This window comes from Mus caroli, chromosome 1, assembly GCF_900094665.2.
Source record: "Mus caroli chromosome 1, CAROLI_EIJ_v1.1, whole genome shotgun sequence".
Classification (NCBI taxonomy): domain Eukaryota; kingdom Metazoa; phylum Chordata; class Mammalia; order Rodentia; family Muridae; genus Mus; species Mus caroli.
In genome coordinates, this window is record NC_034570.1 from 160,318,163 (window position 1) to 160,341,630 (window position 23,468).

General features: G+C 44.6%; 1 protein-coding gene across 2 annotated transcripts in view; it reads right to left on the reverse strand.

Moving 5' to 3' along the window:
* Positions 1 to 23,468, reverse strand: part of Ddr2 (discoidin domain receptor tyrosine kinase 2) — a 127,892-nt gene that overhangs the window by 71,965 nt on the left and 32,459 nt on the right. The gene's annotated exons all lie outside the window — the stretch shown is intronic.

The window sequence follows — 23,468 nt, forward strand, 5'->3', positions numbered from 1 at the left end:
AGTTGTCACAAATGTGCTCTGAAGCTCCCCTGATAAGACCTTGATTCAAGATCTAGCTAAAATGCTCCATGAGAATGGAAGATTCACAGAAAAGGCGGGGAGGCACAAGGAGAGGGATCCGACATAGCAAGGCAATGGAGATACTAGGTCCCCAGCACAAAGCCAAGGCATGTGTTCAGTAATGGGATGAGAAGAGACTCTGCAGCCCCAAATAGAAGACTAACACAGGCGGGGTTTTTCAGCACCAAGGAGACAGAGGTGGCTGAGTGAGGACCAGGGGCAGGGAAAGGCCCATAGCTCCCTTGGTTCTCTGCAGAAAGAGCTAGGCAAACAGTAGGGGTGTGGGTGGAGAGGAATGGGAGGGGGCCTCTCTTAAGAAGTCTGGGTCTTGACTCCCATCAGGAGGGTACACCTGTCAATTTTATCTGGGTCTAGGGACTCAGTGAGTTGCCTGACCATCCATCACCTTCATCAAATGTGCATCCAATCAGTGTCATTTTTCAAACCCTTGCCCAGATCTGGCTAGAAGGGCAGCAATGAAAGCCAGAGGCTCAGACTAAAGCCAACAGAATCCCAGAGCTCTGTGGCAGGCTCAGCTCATGAAATAAGATACCCAGAAAGAGAAACTGAGGGGATAGTCACAGCCAAGCAAACACACCCTCAGCCTGTGAGCTCTGAGCCTAGAGGCCTGAGAGGGTATAGGGACTGCAGGGAAGGGTGGCCAGATATTCTTGTTCAGTCCATCTACAGGGTCATCATTTGCCCAGTGTAGTACTGCCATGCCCACATTTCCAAGTGCTTCAGTTGTGAACTTCTGCTAAGTGAAGCCTATGTTAGTGTTGCCTGCTGTAAACGATGCAATTTCCGTGTCCCCTGTGGGTCAGATGCTCTGCTGGATCCATGGAATTCACCATCCCCTTCACCCCTGCCCTTTAAACAGCACAGGAGGACAATGGATGCACGAGGTATCCATAATCTACAGCAATAAACAGAAGGAAGATGTGCATAACTCCAGAATGAGTTAGCTCGTATGTTTTCAATATGAGAGATGTAGAACCTAAAGACATGTGCTCTGATACATTTCAAGCCAGAAGCACTGGGTTCATTAGCTCAGTGCTACCACTGACCTGCTGTGTGACCCAGGAGAAATCACTTGAGCTCTCTCAGCCTTAATTAACCTGCAAGATAGGATGATGACGTGGACCCCTCATGATGATCATTAGACTTAAACAATACAGTCAACTTCAAGCAGTTTGAGATCTGGCATGGAGCAGTTGCTCAGTGAGTGGTGGCTATGAGCAAGAGTATCTGATGCTTACGTCTTTACAACTCAGTTAAACTTGTTGAAGTGAACTTCCAAAGACACCTGAGACAAGTGACAAGCCCCTACCTAACTTTCTCCCACTCTCGTACCTCACCGTGATTGAAAGCTTCATTTCTCACACAATACAGAGACCTCCCTCTGCATTTATTTAATAGTGAGCAATCCCTCAGGGCCAGGAACTGTGCTAAATACCCAGAATACAAACTGATGCAGTCACTGCCCGTTCAGCCCTTTAGAGTAGAGTGGAAGGTTCAGAAAAGTAATTACAGAATGATATAAGGAGGTAACTCCGGGGAGATGCTGCCAGCCCATGAGTATCTGACCAACCTCAGAAGTGTTTGTTAGAGTAGCTTCCTAGATGAAAACAGCACCCAAGGTGAGCCCTGGGGTAAAACTAATGTCACAGTGAGCAGGCAGGCAAACAGTATGTATATATGGGTATAGGTATATGTATGTGTGCATGTACATGTGGATAGATAGATAGATAGACAGATAGACAGACAATTTTACATACAAAAATTTTCACTTGTATTCATTTGAGACTGGCCCCTGTGACTCACAATTACATCTGTGAGATACACTCATAATATCATATAGCATGACACTCAATGTTTCCTCAAAGCTGTATGGCATTCCACCTTGTGACTAGTACACGACTTACTCTCTATTATAGATCAGCATATGGCTTTTTCCAATTTGGAATCCTTATAATGACGGCATATGAAGAAGCAGTCTAGAATAAACCTTCAGGTAACACATGTGCCATATTTTTACCTATATAAGGGAACAATTAGTATGTATATGCATAATTTTAATAAATACTACCAAAAGGCTTATGGAAAGATTGTACCAATTTTCACTCTTACTGACAGTGGTTGTCATTGTTACTCTATATCTCCCTTACTCTTGCCTATGAGGTTGGGAGAGTTCTCTGTCATCCTGAACCCAAGCCCATATTGAATGGACGAACATCCATACCTCCCCTGATTACGCCCTCTTCTTTTCCCATTTTAACAGTAATGTGATGAACCCAAATGGTTTGCTTCACTATAGTCCACTGTGTCACTTTTCCTTTCATGGCAGTGCTGTCTGAGAGTGGGAATTGTGTGCACAGGAAGGCTGAACAAGGCAGGGAGATGGAGATGGAGGGAAAGCATCTTCGGGAGCAAGGGAAGTTTATGTGCTCAGGACTGGAAACAACATCCTGGGCTGGCCAGTGTAGAAGGTTTTTATCAGCCAGTGTGGGAACAAACCTAGGAGGGTGGGATGTAGCTGGTCTGCCAGGAACCTTGAAGCCAGTCCAACGCCTTTTCTCTTGGCTTGAAGGCAGAGAGACTGTTTTGAAAGGTCACTGTCTCCCGCTCCCTAGAATTCTTCCTTACTATCCCAGCTGCATTAGTCTGAACAACCTAGATGTGTTCACCACATAGGCGAGTCACTGTCCCTTAGAGAAATTTTCTATCTGTTCATCTGTCTCTGAAAGCAAACACTGGCTGAAGGTTCAGGACCAGCTTTTACAGGCTCCTAAGAGATGATTCTTATATATCAGAGATTCTGCCAGACAACAGACATCATGACGGTAGTTCAAATCACCATGATTAGAGTATGCACACAGTAGAGTTGTCGAAAGCTACATACCGGGGCTGAGTACCTCTTCTGTAGGATCCATTCTTTAACCTTTGCCAGCACAACCCCAGTTATGAGCATCACCCATCTCTTGATGCTTATCACAAAACATGTGCCTATGTCAGTGCTTGTTGAGAAAATTCATAGAGAGACTCTCTTGTGTACTGTATGGAAGCATCGCCAATAAAAAGCTGATGGCCTCTTAGCAAAAGGCAGGAAATAGAGGATGGAACTCTTTTGGTATTCTGCACGCTAGAGAGAGGTGGGAGGATTCTCCCAGAACTTTGAGGAAGTCAGATGCATGAAACTGAGAAGAGGTAACCAGCAATGTGGCAGACATAGACTATAATAAATGAGTTACGTATATTACATGCTAGTGGAGGCAGGGGGGGAGGGGGCCTGAGCCTAAGCTTAAGGTCATAGCATTATAATTATCAATAAACCTCTGAGTCATTATTCAGGAAATAGAGCACAGGTGGAGAAGCTTGTGTTTATAAAAACTGTATTTTTTTTAACAACACATAGCACTGTTTTTAAAAGTCCAGGTATGGGCGAGAAGGATTGCTCAGCAGTTCTGCTTTTCCAGAGGACTCAAGTTTAGTTCAGAACGCCCATCTCAGGCACTCATAAACAAACAACCTGTAACCTCAGTTCCAGGGGATCCAATCCCCTCTCTAGACGACACAAGCACCTTCCCTCGTGTGCTCGCTCCTGTGTGTGTCCACATACCCCTCGACACACACAACACACCACACACTTAAAAAAATCTTTAAAGAAGCTAAAAAGCCAGGTTAAAAAATTCTTGAGTGATAATCATGAGGCCCCAGCTCTCTCCTCTTGCAATACAATCAGTATACCCTGCTCATTACCGTCCATGGTGATTGGCTCCTCACACTTTACAAGTGAATCTACGAAGACTTTCAAGAACAGCATGGAGTTACACGTAACTAAGTGAGAAGCCCAGACCTCCGGAGATATTTATAAGCCATCTGCTGTCCCTAAGAGGTCCGTGAAGCAGCCTTTCCCATGAAAGTCTAGAGTAGAAACAGTCCAGGCATTTCCTAGCGCCAAAAGCACATCTAACTCATAAGGCCCTTGAGCAAAGAGCCTGTGGGCCTGCTGTGTCAGATTCCTGGGCATGTCCCTTGCTGCACACTCCCCAAACAGGATGGGGAAATGTCAGATGGCTCCAAAGCACATGATTCCCATCACCAGTGTCCCATGGGGGGATGAGGTTTTCAGTAAAAGAAATGAGCAATGCTTTATTTGCTGCACAGTCCCCAAAGCCAGGACTGGGTGAGAGAATGAATATAAATTAAACAGACGCAACCCCAGCGGCTCAGAGCAGTTAGAGCTATAACGGTAGATCCCTTTGTTTTAGCGTGAGAATAGCACCCAGAGCTTCTTAATGAAAAGAATGAAGGCTGTGATGGGGAGCAGAGGGGGAGAGAGACGAGGGCTTGTGTGATTCAAACAAAAATTACTCAACATCAGAATTGTTCTCATTTTATTTTTAGTCACCATAAGCCACTTACTTGGAAATTGCAGAAAAACATTAAGGACGGCATAAGCTAAGTTTATAAGTATCTTGATAAATAAGACAGGCACGGACTTCCAAAAGAGTGAGAACCACTCATCTGTTTTTCATGCTTATCTGTTACAGCAGCAGAAACTGAAAATCCAGCAATGAGATCTGGAAGAACCTAGGCGGAGCATACATGTATCACAGTAGTAAATAGCCATAACTAACAAGCTCCAGCACACAGTAGGTCTGCTAGAAGTAGCTATTGGATAAATGGATGAAGAGGCATGAGTCAGCCTCAGGAAGAGTTGGCCTTCGTGACCCAAACCCAAGCCCAGAAACCCTCCCACTGGAGAGAAGAATGGGCAATTAGGAAGATGGTGTCTGGAGCCAGACTGCCCCAAACAGCCCCCTGCTTGCCAGCTGGATGGCTCTAAGTGGCTTTCATAACATCCTTGAACTACAATTTCTTCTTCCATAAGATGGTTGCCCCTTGGAAGCAGTCAGAACATATGACAAGGTGGGACTACATCCTGTGTCCTTGCTAAACCCCTTGAAAAATTAACCTAAAGACAAACCTTGGAGAATTGCTTATGCATGGCACTGCATTTTTTTTTCTAGTAGCCTAACAACTTCAATAAAAACCAAAGTCGACTGAAAATGTAAATAACCTAAATGCAACAAGACACTCTTTAGGAAAGTGCTTTGTCTGCACTCTAAAGCCCCAACTGCCTACCAGGGTGAGCCAGCCTGGCAGTCAGGAGCGCAGAGTATACACCTTAACTCCCTCAGCTTAAGCTCTGATTCATCGCTTTGTTTCTTATCAGATGAAATACACGTATCTTTCCCTCTCCACTTGTGCTGCTTTGACTGTAAATGAGACTTGGAACTTTCAGTATCCCCATAGGGTCATGGCAAGGAATAAACACTGGTGACTTGTTAGAAGTACAAGCATTAGCCGTTGCCAGCATAATAAACAGCCTCGAGAGGTCATGTGAGTTTCCGTAAATCCAGCTGCATGATGAAGAATGGAATTGTCTTGGGATTGACTGGTCACCCTAACAGACCACATCACAACTAGAGCCAGGGCCACCATCCCAATCCACATGCAGTCCTGACCCTGAGCTGAAGAGATGTACCAATAACTAACAAAGCCAACACTAGTGACTGGAATAAAGTCCTGTGACAAGAGGCTTGAATTATGGAACCTGGGCCACACATCAGAAGTAGAGGCTATTATTTTTGGACAACATTTGAGGATAATCTAGGGGCCCAAGTCTTCGAAATCAGTGGAAATGACTTATTACAATCCATTGGCATAAGACGACATCATCCAGATCCAGCCAAACTAAGATGGGCAGGCAAGTGTGGAGGGATCGCTCGCATGCTACCCCTGCACACTTGGTACTTCCCCGAATCTTCTCCAGCCAGAGCTCTGGCATAAGCAACAACCCAGTTCAGCCCAGGACAGCTATGGGACTCATGTCTACTGACGCACCCTGGTGCCCCTCCTCAGTGAGTCATAGCAGTCTCCTTGCAGGCAGATTGAAAACCCACGCGGATTTTTTTTAATAGAGATAGTGTGTAAATGTTCCCCAGCTAACGGAGCCTAAAATCAATAAACTCGGAGAATTTATGGGGCCAGTGTTGTTTGTGGTTAAGAGCCTGGGGTTTGGAGCTGCCTTCCAATCTTGCCTGATCTTCTTGTTTATTTTGAGGCAGATCTTTAACCGAATCATATCTCCGGTTGCCATATCAATAAAATATAACAATTGTATTTTACCACACATGGTGTTTGAAGTATTGAGTGAGTTAACATGGGCAAACACTTAGGCAGTACCCAGAAAACAGACGAGTTGGCTTGGCATACCACTTACACTGGTTGGGAAAGATATCCACACAAATGGGGAGGGGGGAAACAAAAGACAGAAAAGAAGTGTCACACTGGACAGAACAAATGGACAGCCATTTGTATATGCTGATATTTCCATTGTGAAATATACTGTCTCATTTATTTCATTTTCATAGACTATTTTTATTATTTCAAAATTTCATACATTGTATTTTGATCATATTCCCTTGTTTTTCTTCCCCTAATTCTCCCAAGACTTTTATATTCTCACCCCTCCCAACTTCCTGCCCTCTTTGTGTTTTATTTAATAACCTACCAAGTCCAATTTTATATGACCCACAGACCTCTAGGTGTGCGGCCATTCCCCAGAGCATGGGCCAACCTAGCAGGGACCACACCGTTTAAAAAATCTAGTTCTCTCTCCCTCTGAAACCATCAACTGTAAATAGCTCCGCAGCTATCTCTGAAAGCGTGTGAGCATTCAGGCTAAAATGTTGAGTGGCTTGGTCTTGTGCGGGTCTTGTGCAAGCAACCAGAGCTACTGTGCTTTCATGAATGCAGTCATGTCTGGGATACAGTTTCCCTCCTGTCCTCCTTAACCTCTGGCTCTTACAACCTTTCCATCCCCTCTTCAGAGATGACCTCTGAGTCAGGGTGGACATGGAGGATACAGATGTTCCCTATGTGGCTGAGCATTCTCTACACTCTAATCAGATATGGATGTCTGTTTTAACCACTGTCCACCATGCACAGAAACACCTCTGATAAGGTCTAGTTCAAGTGCTCCCTTTCCTAAAAGCCCCTGAGAACCAGTCCCAAGGCAAAGGCTTTGGAGACAGCCTCCCGGCCTTCATAGTCGTAATGTTGAACTCAGCCACTGAGTCAGTCTCGGTCTAGGTTTCCAAAACAAACACCATTGAACTGAGTCGCCCTGGAAACACGCACACTGGGTTGCAGTTCCAAAAGACTGTGAATGAAAACACCAGATGGTTAGCTAAAGCTGATTACCCTAACCACAGGAAGGGCACCCACGAGAGTGATACACAGCGCCGGCCCATTAATACTTACGGGGCTACTCTGACTCCTCCCTTTCCATGCTGAGATTCAGTTCTCAGGTCCTAACTGCTGAAGGCAGTCTCAAAATACAAAACCCACTTTCATCCCCCATGATGGGTTAGGCACACTCCACTGGTTCCGGTCTCCAGCCATCTGCCTCATCTCCACCAGAGATCTCAGTCATAGCAGAGCACAGGTCTCAATGGTACCCATTTTTAAGGCCAGCCCTGGGAGGGAATACAGGTGGATGAGGGTGGAGGGCTCACTGGCCAGTCAGTCTAGCCCAAAGAGCAAACTGCAGATTCAGTGAGATAATCTGTCTCAAGAAATAAAATAAGTTGGAGAGAAACTGAGGAAGATATCGAACATCAACCTCTGGTACCCTTGAGTACGTGTGTGGGCATGTGTATCTGCACAAACATACCTTCACATACAAGCATGTGCTACACACATACCAAAGTGATGATGATGATGAAGAAGATGAAGATGATGATGACGACATAGAACTAAAAATAAATAAATAAAAACTTGGGGCACCCTCAACACATTCCTAATCTGCCACAGTCACTTTGGTGACTAACAAGCAACTTCTCAGCACCTTATGAGAATACATTTAAAAAGCAGCACAGGCCTCCCAGAAGGAGAGACAATCCAAAGCAGTAGGACCATTGTGCTGCCATGGTGGCCCCAACTGTTGCTCAAGATAGTTGAGCACACTGGGCACACTCGGGAGGGCAGAGTTTTGCCAGGGTTCCTGGTTCAGATAATACCTTGTCTCCATTCCCCCTGCCACACCCAGCATTAAAGGACATCAGAAAAGTGTACGTCTGTCCTCCTAGAGAGGACATAAACCTCACATTTTACTAAACATAACAAGACAATGGCAGCTGGAGAGCCAAAGAAACCCAAAGCCTGACAACCATGCTGTTTCCTGATGGCTCCCATCTACCATTTCCTGTCCAGCCAAGGAGCTCGCTTCTGCCCCTAACTGAGACCCCTGCTTTGTGCGGAGCATATTAGCAAAACAAAATTAACCTTACTGAGGACATCTTGACTCTATACGCCTAGCAAGCCAGAAGGCTAAAATCAGTTTAGCTAAACATATGTCTATGATCATCGAGGATGCTAAGTGTCAGCTGAGTACCTAGCAGAGCTATGGATACCACAGGACCATAGAGGAAACGCAGGAGTTAGGACCTGGCCCTTTGATTTGCTTACCCGTCACTTTGTTTACCCGTCTGCTCCAGAACAGGATTTCTGGTGCACCGAATCCCAGTTCTGCCATTTAATATCAGGGGACCTTGGGCAACTCAGCTTCTGTCTGCCTCAGTTTCCCTTATTCCTAAGTGAGGATGGGGATGTGCCTTCATCACCATTTGCTCCAACAGTTCATTAATGGAAAGGGCTTAGAAAACTGTCCGCTGCTGAAATGTTCTCAGAGGACACTTTGCTCCTAGGAGATCCCAACAGTGTCCCTGTCAGTAAAACTGCTTCTCCACCTCAAAAGTATGCTGCCTTCTAGGAAACAAAGGACCTCAGCAGGCACCCGTTAACTTCCTCAATATGTAGAAGGGAATGGGGTTCAGGGACACCAGTTCATGTATCTATAACTGTACACCTTGTTACTAGGAGCCCTGGGAGGAGACCCAAGGCCTGAACTGCCCCACAAATCTAATGGATTATAAATCATTCTGTTAATTGGCCCTGAGACATACTTGCGTTTCAGTGACTAAAAGAAGGGGGATGGGCACAGTCACAGTAACATCATGACATGATTTATGAAGACAGTATTTAAAAAGCAAAAGCCGCCCACCCCCACCATACATCATACAAATAGATTAAATTGCATTCATATATCCCCTCTGCTTCATGCATAAAAGCTGAGTATAGCTGACTTCTTTAGATTTCCACAGCAATCCTATGAGATAGATATTACAGTTAACATAATGACATTGAGGCTAAAACCAAAGCAGGAAACAGTTAAACAACAGATCAAGGAACAGCACTAACAAACGTGAAAGTAGGATCTAAACTCCAGCAGAAATCCATACTTCCAACCACTTTGCTATAGTGCCTCGTGAGTGTGACCTAGTTGAGATTTGGAGATTGTTGTAGCTTTAAGCTTCAAGTTTCCTCGCTTGATTTTAACCATAAGTATTTATTACAGTAGCCTCAGAAGATAGCACTGGTGCTGAGGGAGCTAGCTGTGTGTGTGTGTGTGTGTGTGTGTTCCATATTCCTTTGTGGTTTTTGAAGATCTTAAGGGCTCACATACTATGAATTTACATGTCGTTATCTTTGTCATCATCTTACATGATTGGCTGGTTGTTTTGGATCACGTCAAGATCTTCCTGCCCACACAAGCAGAAGCAAGCATCTTTGAGCCTCCCTTAAATTGCTATAAACTCTCTTGTTTCCAAACATTCTCAGAAGTTACCTAACCAAGCCATGAACTTTGAGTCTTCTGGAATTCTCAAGGCAGCTCTCTAAAATTAAACCCCATGGTCCATGCTCTTCAAGAAGGACAGTGGAAGATGTGCCACTATCAGCCAAGAAGAAAGAAATGAAAATGTATACCAAGGTCCTTGGCACCTGACTTCAGAAGATTTACACAGCCGCATTTTCTTTTTCTTTTCTTTTCCTTTTTTCTCTTTTCTTTTCTTTTCTTTCTTTCTTTTTTTTTTTTTTNTTTTTTTTTTTTTTTTTTTTTTTTTTTTTTTTTTTTTTTTTTTTTTTTTTTTGGCATGAAATTTTAATTTAATTGGTTAGTGGTCTAAATTAGACTGAATTATAATTGAATATTTTCTCTTTTTTGTTTATTTTTCTTTAAGGTTGAGAATTTCACATATATATCATAAAATACAATTTGTATACCCCCATCTCCTTCTTCAAACTCTCCCCAACACAAAGCAGTTAATGTCTAAGCACAGGTTTAAAAACAATGAGTGGTTCTACAAAAGCGTTTCCAATAAGCTTCTGTCTTAGAATGACAGTCACTAACCCAGTTAACCTTTGGGGGGAAAAGCTAGATTTTGTTTTAATTAGATATTTTCTTTATTTACATTTCAAATGTTACTAGTTTCCTCTCAGAAAAATCCCCTATCTCCTCCCCTCTCTCCCCCCTGCTCCACAACCCACCTACTCCTGCTTCCTGGCCCTGGCATTCCCCTATACTGGCACAGCCCCATTTTCATGGCATTTGCTCAACATATTAAGTATTTTGGTGTGCAGAATTCCTTACTCTTAAAGAATGAAGGAAGAGGGCGGGGCTTCTTCTGGTAGAAGACAAGCTGAGTCAGAAAGTGTCAAGTGACTTAGACTCACCAGAGACATAGACTTATGATTGATTATTTTTTTAGCTTTCTGAGCACATTAGCAGCTCAAGCAATGGGGTACTTGATAGATTTGGGTTGGGGTATGTAGGCAATTATGTTATCTTCAAAATTAGAGTTTTCGCCCTCCTTTCCAATCTTTACTTGTGTTTATAATGCCTAGAAGTTTTGGTGCTATGTTGGAAAGGGAACACAGGCAGGTGTCTTTGTACTCCAGTGTTAGGAAGAAAACACCCTTTCCATATGCAACGTGAGCTGTAGACTTTTGTAGCCGCTCTTTACCAAGTAATTGTCCTCTACTCTTTACTTAAGGAGAGGATTTCATTGAAAGTTCCAATGATCGATTGTTGACTTCTGGCAAATTATTTTGTGATCATTTAAGAAGGTCATATAATTTTTATATTTAGCCAATATTGTATGCTTGGAATGAACACTCTGAATGTGTTCAATCTCTTTCTACATTCAATTTGCTAATATTTATTGAAGACTTTTAATTAATACCTATATGATTTAAAACATTCCTTTTGGTCTAACATACCTGTAACCTTATAGCTCAAAGACTTTTCTCATATACAACACAATAACCTTTGCCATCTTATAGGTGAAAGCAAATTTCATGTCTTTCAGTTTTACATATTAGTGTATTTAATCCTTCAAATCAAATCGTCAAAATACAATCATTTCATAAGGGAAACTGAGATTCAGAGAACTAAAATCATTTTCAAGGTTAACATCCAGGAAGCAGTGAACCCTTAGCCTAGACTGGCTCCAGAGCCCTTGCTTACATCTAGTCACTTGGCCAGCCCAAGACAGCCAGCAAGCAGGCTTGAGCTAGGCACGTGCTGCCCAGATAGGTCCACTTGCTGACTGAGCTCCAGCCCCACTTCAGAGAAAAATGAAGGTCCATTCTCCAGGCTGACAGTGCCTGCAGCCATAGATTTTAGGATAACTACCTGGTATTATTGGTAGGTTTGAGCAGGAGTAATACCTGTGCCCTTCTCCCTGTCCCAAAGAGCCTGAACATCTGGCCTAAAATCACCAACGGACCAAGTGATTGAGGTTGAGTCTCTGGCCAAATAAAAAAAAGGAGGGACCAAACTTCATCCTAGGCAAACAGAGCAGCAGAGTCCAGCTCCAGAGAGGCCTACCAAAATCAACACTGGCCCCCTCATCTCACTGCCTCGCTGTGGATTTCTCCAGGAAAGAAGAGGGAGGAGCTCACACAGGAATCAGGGCAAGGCCTTGGGGCTGATCCAAAGCAGACACACAGACCCAACCAGGCCCCTCATGAGGTTGTGGCTCTAAGCTATCCTGGATTTGGCAGGCATTGCCTAAATGTTTCAAGAGGACCCAAAATTAACCTTTCCTCCCTTGAAATGAAGCAGCTCTTAAGATGACGCAGAGGAGAGGCACGGAGGCCTGCATACAATTCATGGCTCTCCTCTGCTGAAAGCAAACCCGTGCTACCCACGCGCACTTCACTCCAATGTTTATCCCTCCCCAAATTCACACTCTGGAAGCACATCTGCAACAGAAGATACTGGAGCTGCAGCCTTCTGAAGACAATTAGGGGCACAGGGGCAAAGCCCCACTGAATAAAACAGGAAACCGGAGACCTTCTTCCTGGTTGAGGGCTCTGTATCTTCAACCAGGAGGCAAGGTGGGATCTCACTAGATATCAAGTCCCCTGGCACTTCAATCTAGGACTGATACCACTAGAAATGGGAAAAAATGTATTTCTGTTGTCAGTTGGCTACAAATCTAGGTCGTTTGTTATAACAACAAAGCCAAAGGAAAATGCTATCCTACCATTCCATCTTCATGAACACAGTCTTTACATAGGCCTGAGCAACCAAACTCATCAAAGAGAGAAGGTCAGAATGATCTGGAAAGTGATGTCCATCATTAGAGGGTAGGGGCAAGACCTGGTGGTACACATGAGGAAAGTCAGCCAGACACTCAGTCTGCTCACAGCATAGAAATCTGTCAACCACATCACAGACAAAATTCATATAGTGACATCTGACCCTTGTGAACATTTCCCTGAGCACAGATTGCACATTAAGCGAACAGATAGGCAGTCCTTCGATACCAGATCCAGGAAGGTTAAGACACTTTTGAAAGGTCACCCAGCAAGAGGGGACGCAGAGCCCAGATGTGAGTTCTGGTTTCAATCTGGATCTCTTGGCTGCAGACAGTGTTCTGGTCTCCTCATCCTTCCATCCTCAATCACAAAAACAAACAGATGCAGATTTGGGAAGAACACAAGACTCCTTCCCTCGAAAAGACTCAATCACTTCCGTGAGGTTAGTCAACAAGTCCCTGGGCAACCTTGAGTTTCCTTTGAAATATCTTGCCTTCGTGGTCTCAATTTTGCAAACACAGCGTGTTAACAGAAGATGACTAGATGCATCGGGTTTCCTGGCTGTGAGCAAAATCTTCCCCTGCCACCAGGAAAGCCTTCTCTAGGTTTGGGTTTGTTTGTACACATTTTTGTAAACAAGTTCATTGGTCTGTGTGGCATCCCATATGAATGTGCCTAAGGCCACTGAGGCCATTGAAAGTGAATAAAGCCATCAGCAATGGGCTGATACAAGTCACTCTGACACATCTCAGCCCTGTAAGAACCAGCCTAAGAGAAACATGTTCACACGCCTGTCTTTAAACACTGTCCATGTGTGTTCCAGCAAATACGCATGTTTCTCCTTCTGCCCAGGTTACCTCAAGATGCCCTTGCTCTGCACCCAGCTCAGCCTGGAGAACAGGAGACAGTCTCCCCACCTTGCTGGTCTTTGGGCATGATTCAACACTCTAGTGTTTTAGTCAAAAGTGTCACGTAGGTAAGGAGGTGTCTTTAGGGGAATGCTAGACCTCTAGAAGACTGGCCACAGGCTGTGGATGTGTGTGTTTTTTTTTTTGTGAGAAGAAAGGTGTTCCAGGCAATCGACAGAGACTATTTTTGAATTCTTCAGCGACCTACTCTGTGACCCTAGGCCCATGTTTCTTCATCTAGGAAAGAGGAGTAAACAAAACTATCTCTACACCTCCTCCCAGTTCAAAGTTCTGCAAGGCTCAGTTTTTAGCAATAAACTCAGAGGATTTATTACCAGGGTGCTGGCACAGGAACACTCGGCACTGCAGCATCTCAGTTCTAACAATAGCTCATTTGAAAGAGTTTACACTGTGCCGTGTACTATTCTTAGCATTCTACATGCAAGGCCTCACTTAATACAGCAGCCCTAAGACAGGGGTCTTAAGATCCCTGGTTTACACATAAATAAACTATGGTCAGAGAAGTTGTTTACCTGACCCAAATCACATGACTGTCAGCTAGTCTGGCTCCAGAGCCATGATTTTTAGAAAGACCTGTCCACATGGCCATGTCTCTCCCCAAAGTGACATATACTGATTTGGGGTTTCACCAATTTTATTCCTCCTCTTCCTTACAAGTTACCCAAATTCTTCATGGCTTTACGGTTTCCTTTGAATAATCTTTTAAAGTCTTTGCTCAGGCCCCATATTGGTTTCTTTTTCTTTTCCTGTGATAAACACCATAACCAAGGCAACTTATGCAAGAAAGCATTTAGCTAGGCTTAGTTTCAGAGGGTTAGTGTAGAGATAATCTCCTATAAGCACCACCTGTCAATTAAAAAGTTGATGGCCAATGAGCTGCGGCAGGAAATAGGAGGTATGACACTGGCAGGAAGAGCGAAGATTCTGGGAAATAATGAGAGTCTTAACGGGAGATTCAGGTGAGGACAGGAGAGACAGACCTAGGAGATGAACATAAACCAGCAAGTAGGTGAAGTCAGGGAGATGCTGAGAGAGACGCAAAAGAGACATGAAGAAGGAAGAGGGCAGGACTGAAGGAGAGGTAACTAACCAAATGGTAAAGTTATAAAAGTTTGAATAGGTTAAATAGGTTACAAGTTAGTCAGGGAATGAGCCAAAGCTTATGGCCTAGGCATTTAACAATAAATAATTAGTCTCAGAGTTGTCATTCCAGGAACTGGAGGTAGAAAGGGAAGCTTAGAGTCCTAGATCGTAGAGCAAAAGGACAGCTGAGAACTCACATCTTGATTCGAAAGTAGGAGGCAGAGCAGGTGGGGAGAGCACACTGGAAATTGTAGAAGTCTTTGGCAACCTCTCTTTTGAAACCTCGAAGCCCACTCCCAAGGACAAACCTTCTTCACCAGGGTCACACTGTCAACTCTTTTCCAAATAGTCCCACTAACTGGGGATGAAGTGTTCAAACCCGTGAGCCTAGAGAGGCACTGATTTATTAGGTATAAAAACTACTTAAATCACCAGGCACTATGGATAGTTGTATTTCAAATACATAAGAAAGCTAAAAGGTGAGCCGGCGAAGTTCATATTGAGCACAGGGGGAGTCTCAAAAAGCAAGATAGCTGGTAGAGAACTGAAATCTGTACCCCAAGAGTTTCCTTAATTTAGTTAGGTCTTTGACAATTTCACACATGTCTATACTGCATTTGTGTTACCAAGCCTCCCTTACCCTCTTTTATCACCCATCCATCCCTGCCTCCTCCCTATTGGCCCCTTTGCCAGATTCATGACCTTTGATTCTGTTTTATGTCCCATTTGCTTTGACCAGAGAGCCATCTACATTTCCATTTGATTGGAATTCTCCATCGGAACCTGGTAATGTCATATGTTGGCACACAGTGACAGATGGTAATGACTTCTCCTTTCCTGGAGTCTGTTGGTAGGAAATAGATTCCTTAGTAACAGGTAGGACTTCTCAAGCCCCACCTCCATATACACTGAGCTGATGATGGGTCTGTTCTTGTGCAGACCCCATGTGGTCACCTGGAATTATTTAGAGTTTATTGCCTGAAGCTGGTATTTCATGGTCCCTCTTCCTGTCCTCTAGCTGTTATATTCTTCCCATCCCCTCTCCCTTCTGCAGTGTTCCCTTGGTCTTAAAGGGGATAATATAAGAGTCTTGTTTAAGGCTGACCATGTGTAGCAGCTTATACAGTCATGAGTTTCTGCATTCACCACAGTTCACTGGTAACAAAGGCTTCTCTAAGAGGGCTGAGCCCCATATTCTTGCTGCTGCTGAAAGGTGATGATGATGATGATGATGATGGTGATGGTGATGGTGATGGTGGTGGTGGTGGTGGTGGTGGTGGTTGATGAGGTTGAAGGCTCCTAGGGAGGTACTGTTCAGTTCCAGGATGTTAAATAAAGACTTTGTGGATGAATCATCTAACTTGGAGACTGGTGGCAAGTCAGATGGGGAGAAATAAGACATGTAGAACAGGATCCTCAGGGTTTCCTCTTTCTCCTAGGCTGCCCATGAATGTGAGAATCCCACTGGGAGAAGACACCAAGAGCCCAAAAACATCAACTGAGATGTATTCATGAGGTTTATTTAAGCCTTGAGCAGTCAGCTAAGATCCTTCAACAAATAAATTATTCATTGAATGTTAGCCTTGTGCAAGGCAATCTGGAGAGGGAGGGTCCATGCTCTTTTGTTTAAATTTGCCATCGTAGCTAACACGGAGCTGAAAGGAATGAAGTCTAGACATATTTGAAGTCCCCCCCTGTAATATTCATATTTGCACGTGGCTTCCCCTGGCATAGAAAGTATCCTGTCTAAACTCTTGGGGAACAAAAGAGAAAGGCACTAGTTTAAGGGAGGAGAGTCTCAGTCTCCATAATGGGTCTCAAGTGAGATATTATCATTCCTATGTGCCCCTGGGTCCAGCTGACATTATCCAGGGCTGGATCAAACCCAAACTAGACATGATTCTGGGATAATGTTTTTGGTTTGCTCTGTGAGGTTGACTGAAAAACCCTTGTGCACAGAGGAAGCAGTCCCCTTGTAACCAGATGGTGCCCTTTGACTTCCAAAGAGAAATGCATGGACTTTTCAACTTAAGCAGGAAACAGAGAACTAAGAATGATGTATCATGGGAATGGAAGCCTAAGGACATAAATGGTAGCGGCACAGACTTTGACACGCAGCCTTAGCTGTGTGACTTGGAAATGGTAGCTGTAGTGAGCCTGACTTCTGTCATTTGTCAAAGGCAGGGGACAATATTTCCAACCTGGCATTTCTTAAAAGCTTTATAGATGATATGCTTAGCTCAGTGCCCAGCACACAATAGGCTAGGAGGAAGTAGGAACTGCTATTGTTTCCAAAAGGTGTGGGAGGTAAGAATGCGACTTATGTTCCACTTTAGTAAGCTGTAAACATGCAAAATAAACTAAAAATTGTCTTAACTTATTCAACATACGTTAACTGAGAATGTGTTAAGAACCTGAGTAGGTTAGACTCTGGGGGTGGAGGGAGCCATACATAGCATGCTTGACCCACCTTGTGTAGCAAGAGGGAAGCATCGTGTTCGTGAGAGAAGGGCATAGTAGGGGAAAGCACTGTGTGAGGCTAGGGTTGGTGCACTCAGCATGACTCAGCATGGAAGTTCTCTGCCAGGTTCTGCCTGGATCATGTGACCAAGAGTGAAGCCTAAATAGTATTTTATGAGATGTTAGGCGGAACAGATGAGTATTAGATAATTCTTGAGTGCTCATTTATCACTCATTCAGGCACACACACATACACACACACACATACATACATACACACACACATACATGCCCTCATACACACATACACACATGTGGAATGGGATATAGAGTACATTCAACTTAAATAACTGTGAGATATACATGTCATGTACATATTCACCCCAACTTGTGCGCACATGCATGTCCCCATATTCCCAAGTTAGATATGTATACACACACACACACACACACATAGAGATGCATGCACACATGCATATATACACATACTTACACATACACACACATGCACACATACACACATATACACATACACGTGTGCACACACTCACAGTATGCACGCATGCACACACAGAGAGAAACCTTCCTGTACACAGTGACATGGCCAACATTCTCATGCATCATCATGCTCCCTGGAGAACTGACCAAATGTTTCCCATGATACCACTTAGCCTGTGGTTAAGTGCTGTGTCAGACTCTGGTCCCGGTCTTCCACTCACTGAACTACCTACCTGTCTCTACCACACTATGAACTCTGTGTGTCCAGCACCCAGCATGACCCTTTAGTCATGAGAATCTTCTAGTATGTTCTTGCTGAGGAGGCAGCATTCCTTCTACGACAGCACTCATGATAACATGCTTGGGTGTTCCTTGTCTCTCACAGCTAAGGTGATCATAGAGAAGAAATGAGTTTTGAGGGTTTCCGACACTGACAGTAGATTTATGAATCCTCACTGCAATGTAATTAGCAAATAAAAATCACCTCTGTGCAGCGCCCTGCAGTCGTTGACCTTTAGACTAGTAAGTAGCAGACGTAGAGCTTAAACTCTAACCTATATTTATATGCTATATATTAAAGCCTATATTATAAATTATGTGTCCATAAGAACTGATAACTTATGGAAACATCACAGAAGTCCCTCAAAAAACTAAAACCAGAACTACCACATGATTGAGCTATCTATCCCTCGACTGGGTACCTATACAAAGAAAACAAAACATACAAAAGGAAACCAGTGTGTTCAGACACTATACCCTCCAATGGATTGCAGCCCAAAGGCTAAGAAATGGAGCCCCAATGTCCACTGATGAAAGGATGGATAAAGAAAATGTAGGACATATATGCAATAAAATACTCTTCCATGACAAGGATGGAACCCTGTTATTCAAGGTAGCCTAGATAGAACTGGAAGACATTAATAAAAAAGTCAGGCACAAAGACTGTACCTTCCCCCTCCTGGGTGGAAGCTTTAAATAAGGAGTTTGTTGTATAATTTAAAAGGGGTTACTGGAGGCTGGGAAGGGCAGAGTTATGAATGGGGTCAATGGGTACACATGAAGACACTGTAGATGAAACAGGCCCACTTGTTTCTCTTGGGACTTGCTGAAAAAATGGTGCATTTAGCTTCATGAGGCCGGCATGATTTTTATTTGCATATGGGCACAGTTGCCCTAACTGTTCTTTCCTTTTCCCACAACTCGTCAGGCTTTGATGTCACTAAGTTTTCCAGTTAAGGGATACAGATTCAATGTGAACTGAGGGGTTCTTCTCTGTCCACCATAGATTTGACTTGGCCTATCAGAAATGAGACAGACATTCAATAGAGAAATGGAGCCAAGGTAAGAGTCTCATGTCTTCCCTGAACCCAAGCCCCCGGGCTTCTCGAAGCTGCCCTCTGGGAAGCTCTTTCCCTGCACAAAATTTTATGGCGCATTAATTTTTCTTGTAAGGTAGGATATGGGAAAGAATTTAGAAGTACATTTGAGCCAATTGTTATGTCTCTGAAATTAATGTCCTTATACCTAATTACAGAACTAAACTGGACTATTAGAGCCCATAATTAAAGAATATACATAACAATGAAATTACAGTGGGCAGTGATTTGAGAAAAGTTCTAATTATACTCTGTGAACCTGAAGTCCCTGGCACACCCTCACATCGCTATTTTCATTGCAGAAATGGCTCCCATGAGCTCATCTCTGAGGTTTACATGTCTCCGAGTGTGCTCATTTCACAGGACAGAGAGGCCCTGAGATCAGGCCCACTGCAAACTTTCACATAAACCAGTCAGCACAGCACACCTTCATAAGAACAAACATACACTGGTGGAGGGGATCTTGGGCTGGGGGCATGGCTCAATGAGTAAAGTTCTTGCTGAGCAAGAAGAGTGAGAACCTACGCTAGAATCCTCCAGAACCCACGAGGCGCCAGAGGGCCACAGCCCCCTTTGTCCTTGAGTTCTTGCTGCAAGACGGAAGACAAAGATGGAAATTCCTAGAACTTGGGGCCAGCTAGGCCTGGGTATGTCATGAGAAACAGCAGAAAAGACCTTGTCTCAAGAGGATCGAGCACAAAGGCTGACACCATAGGTCGTCATCTGGCCTACACTCCTATGTCATGGCATGCGTGCTGTGTATTCACTTACACACTAAATAAAAGCTAAAGGCAGTTCATATCTCATCATAATAACAGACTGGCTGGAGACGTGGTCCTGGTATAAGCAAGCAGGATGAGCCACATGGAAAGCAAGCCAGTAACCAGCATCCCTCCATGGCCTTCAGTTCCTGACTCCAGGATCCTAGGATGCCTTGGGTTCCTGCTCTGCCTTCCTTTGATGATGGGCTATAATGTGGAAACACAAAATGAAATAACCCCCTTTTCTCCTCGAGTTTCCTTTAAGACAAAGAGGAAGTGCACCACGGAGTGCTGTGATGTCAGATACTTTCTACTGCACGTGCGCTGACTCATTTCATCCCCGCCACGGCTCTACGAGAGGAACACGGTGAGTTCACAGATAGAATGACCACAGCACACGTGATTAAGAACATGCCCAGGTGAACCAGGAGTTAGGCAGGCAGTGCCGGGTTTAGAAACCAGATGTCTACATGCAGAGTTCAGCAACAATCCGCTGGAAAGTTACTAGTGACAGAGAGACAAGCTCTGAAGACAAAATTCGTGAGCTCTGGAGGTTCCAGAGGAGAATCCCCTGAGCTAAAGAGACCAGAAACAGCCGGAGAGTAACAGAACCGCGGGAGTATGGCACTGCAACTGCGGCTGCGCAGAGTGTCCTAGATCCCCCCACAATGTTACTGGTGAGAAATGAACAGCAAGAGAGAGAAGCGGCACAGGGCGGGTACGAATGAAGGAGGTGACTGAGTAACATGGATGGCAGAACTGGGAAGCCAAACACCACAAAGCTTACAACTGGGGTGACAAGAAGGCAGATAAACCAGTCAGAGGCAGAAAAGGAAGGAGGGATACAATGGAGAGTGCATTCTTCACGGGTCTACCTTTGACACAGGTGTCCAGCCAACAGCTGCTGATCCAAGACAAGCGCCTAAGGGGACTATAAAGTCAGAGAGGCTGATCTGTGAGAGAGGTCTTCGAAAAGAAGGGCCGGAAATCTGGGGCAGCATGAGAAGCACAAGGAAGAAAACTTAAAGGAAGAAAAGAGGATGCTTAAAAAATTTGACTTCAGAGTAGGACAAGTATTGGCAGTTGGTCACTGCCTCCAGGGATGGACCCCCCTAGGCCACTCCCCACTTCCTCTGTCACAGCCACACACTGAGCAGGTGCTAATGATTTGATCAGTTGCTAATCATTCAAATTGCTCAACAGTTAAGCTATGAAAGGTAAAATTCATGTGTGTCTAGTTCACTACCAAACTCGAACAGCCCTGTATGTACCTGGGCTGGAACTAAATTAATGTGTCCTGATTATGGCACAAATAAGGGCAGAAGTGGGAAAGCTGGGATTATGGGATGGTAGGAGCTAAAAGGTCATTCTTGGCTCTGTTCTATTTCTCCAGACCTCCTGCCTCCCTGGACCCACACCTCAGCCTGTTTCTCCTAGCAGCTCTCAAAGCTCTAGAAAACACCTCCCTGTGATGCATACCTGCATTGCAGAATGTGTGTGTGTGTGTGTGTGTGTGTGTGTGTGTGTGTGTGTGTGTGTTTATTGACAGGGTGCAGACAGGAGATCAAGCCACAGCCACTCTTCCCCAAGAGCCCACACCTCTCATTTACTGTGAACCTCCTGGCACTGAAACCGAAGACTCCATCCAGCAGTTCAACCACCATACCGAGCATAAGATGTTTACTAGGGCCGAAGGAAAAAGCAACATCGCACCCTTGGGCTTTGTACCAGAGTCAAATCCCTGAAATTAGCGTTCCCACTCCTCCGCGAACATGACCACTTGGTTCTGGCAAAGCCGAGAGAAGCCTTATCCTTCCTAATCATAGGAGCCACTATCAGCCGATAACTGAAGCAGCCAGACGTTTGTTCCTGTCTAAAGCAACCATAGTCAGAGGCATGGGCCGAGCTGACTTCGTCCAATATCCTTTGGAGTCTTCCGACCTGTGTTAGCCAAGTTGCTGATGGTTGTGGTGGCTATTCTTGGTTGTCGACTTGACTACATCTGCGATTAACTAAGATCCAAAATTTCCTAGTAAGGGATGTGTGTGTGTGTGTGTGTGTGTGTGTGTGTGTGTGTGTGTGTGATTGGGGGGGGGAAGACAAAGACAAACAGAGGGACAGAGAGAGACAGAGAGAAAGGGAGGGAGGGAGGGACGGAAGGAGGGAGGGAAGAAGAGAGGAAGAGAAACAGAGAGAGACAGAGAGACAGAGGAGAGAGGGGGGGGGAGAGACAGACAGACGAAGACAAACAGAAGGACAGAGAGAGACAGAGAGAAAGAAAGGGAGGGAGGGAGGGAAGAAGAGACAGGAAGAGAAACAGAGAGACAGAGAGGAGAGAGAGAGAGGGGGGGGGAGAGGGAGAGAGAGAGAGAGAGAATGTAGTATGAGAACAGCAAGCTTCTAAGCAAGGAAGTCAAGAGCAGCCCTCAAGCACAAGGACTTCCGGGAAGTAGGTCAGAAACCTCGGAAGGATACAGAAGGGCACAGAGAGGGCACCTTATAAACTTTCTTCTTTCCTTCCGGTGCTATTAAGTCTAGATCACATCTTTGTGATCTGACTCCAACCATGCACAACTAAGTACGTTCTTTCCATTCACCTTCACAGATGGGGTGGAGAAGATATGCCTCAAAGCAGATGCTTTTCATTCACAGAGAGAGTCTGTTTTAGAAGCTACAAACTCAAGGGAGCTGTGTCTTAGATGTGAAGGCCCCCCTCAGGCTCACGTGTTTGAACACTTGGTCCTCAGCTATTGTGAAAAGTTATGGGACTTTTCGGAGGTGGAGTCTTGCTAGAGCAAGTGAATCACTTCAGGGGAAGACCTTGAGGTTTGGTAGCCCAGCTCCATTTCCTGCCCACTCCCTGCTTCATGAGTATAAAAGCAAGGTGACCAGAGACCACAGGGCCACCTGCTCACATACCTTCTACTCCTTAATCGACTCTATTCCCTCAAACCATACGTTAAAATAACTGTCTCTTAAGTGGTTCCTTAAGAGGCATTTGGTTATAGCAATAAGAAAATGAATGCAGAAGGTACTAACCAAAATTCTAATAGTTTTAAATGTGGGGAAATTAAGAAGAACAGCAGCAGTTACAAAGTATGACATAATTGGCTTTCATGATTATCTGTTTGAAACCGGAGCTTCATGATTATCTGTTTGAAACCGGAGCTTCAGCAGAACTCCACATTGCAGACATGTAAAGTTGACTTCACAATAGCACTCATGTGTCTTAGCACATACAGAAGACTGTTGAAATGGAATCTTCTGGAGATACGATAAAGGCCTGAGAAGGCACAATGGGGAATTACTAACTTTATGAAAAAAGGAACCAGGACCGGAGGCACGACCTGCCTCTATACTGATTGTGGGCTGACAAAGCAATCATGCTGTGTTAGGTCAGTGCCCTGGAGAGGAACCTTGCAAGAAGACAGAAATGAATATGTTTCATTAAAAATACTCTTTGCACAGCCCCAAACAGGGCATTCACATCACCCTCTCCAATTGTGGAACATTGTGGAAGAGGGGGACAGACTGTGCGTGGCAGAGGATGAGGATCAGTGTTGGGGAACACTCGTCTGGATAGGACATGAAGGCTACAGTCATGTGCACACAGCAGCCGTGGGTACTGTCACAAAACCCACGCACGTGCCTTCCAACACCATCATGGGTGCTCATGAGACCCCATCCCTTTCTAAGGGACTTCTGGAAGCTAATGGCTACCATGGTCACTTCTTGCAGTCTAATGAAGACCCAGAAGAAGCCTTGCTAGGAACAATATGGTTAAA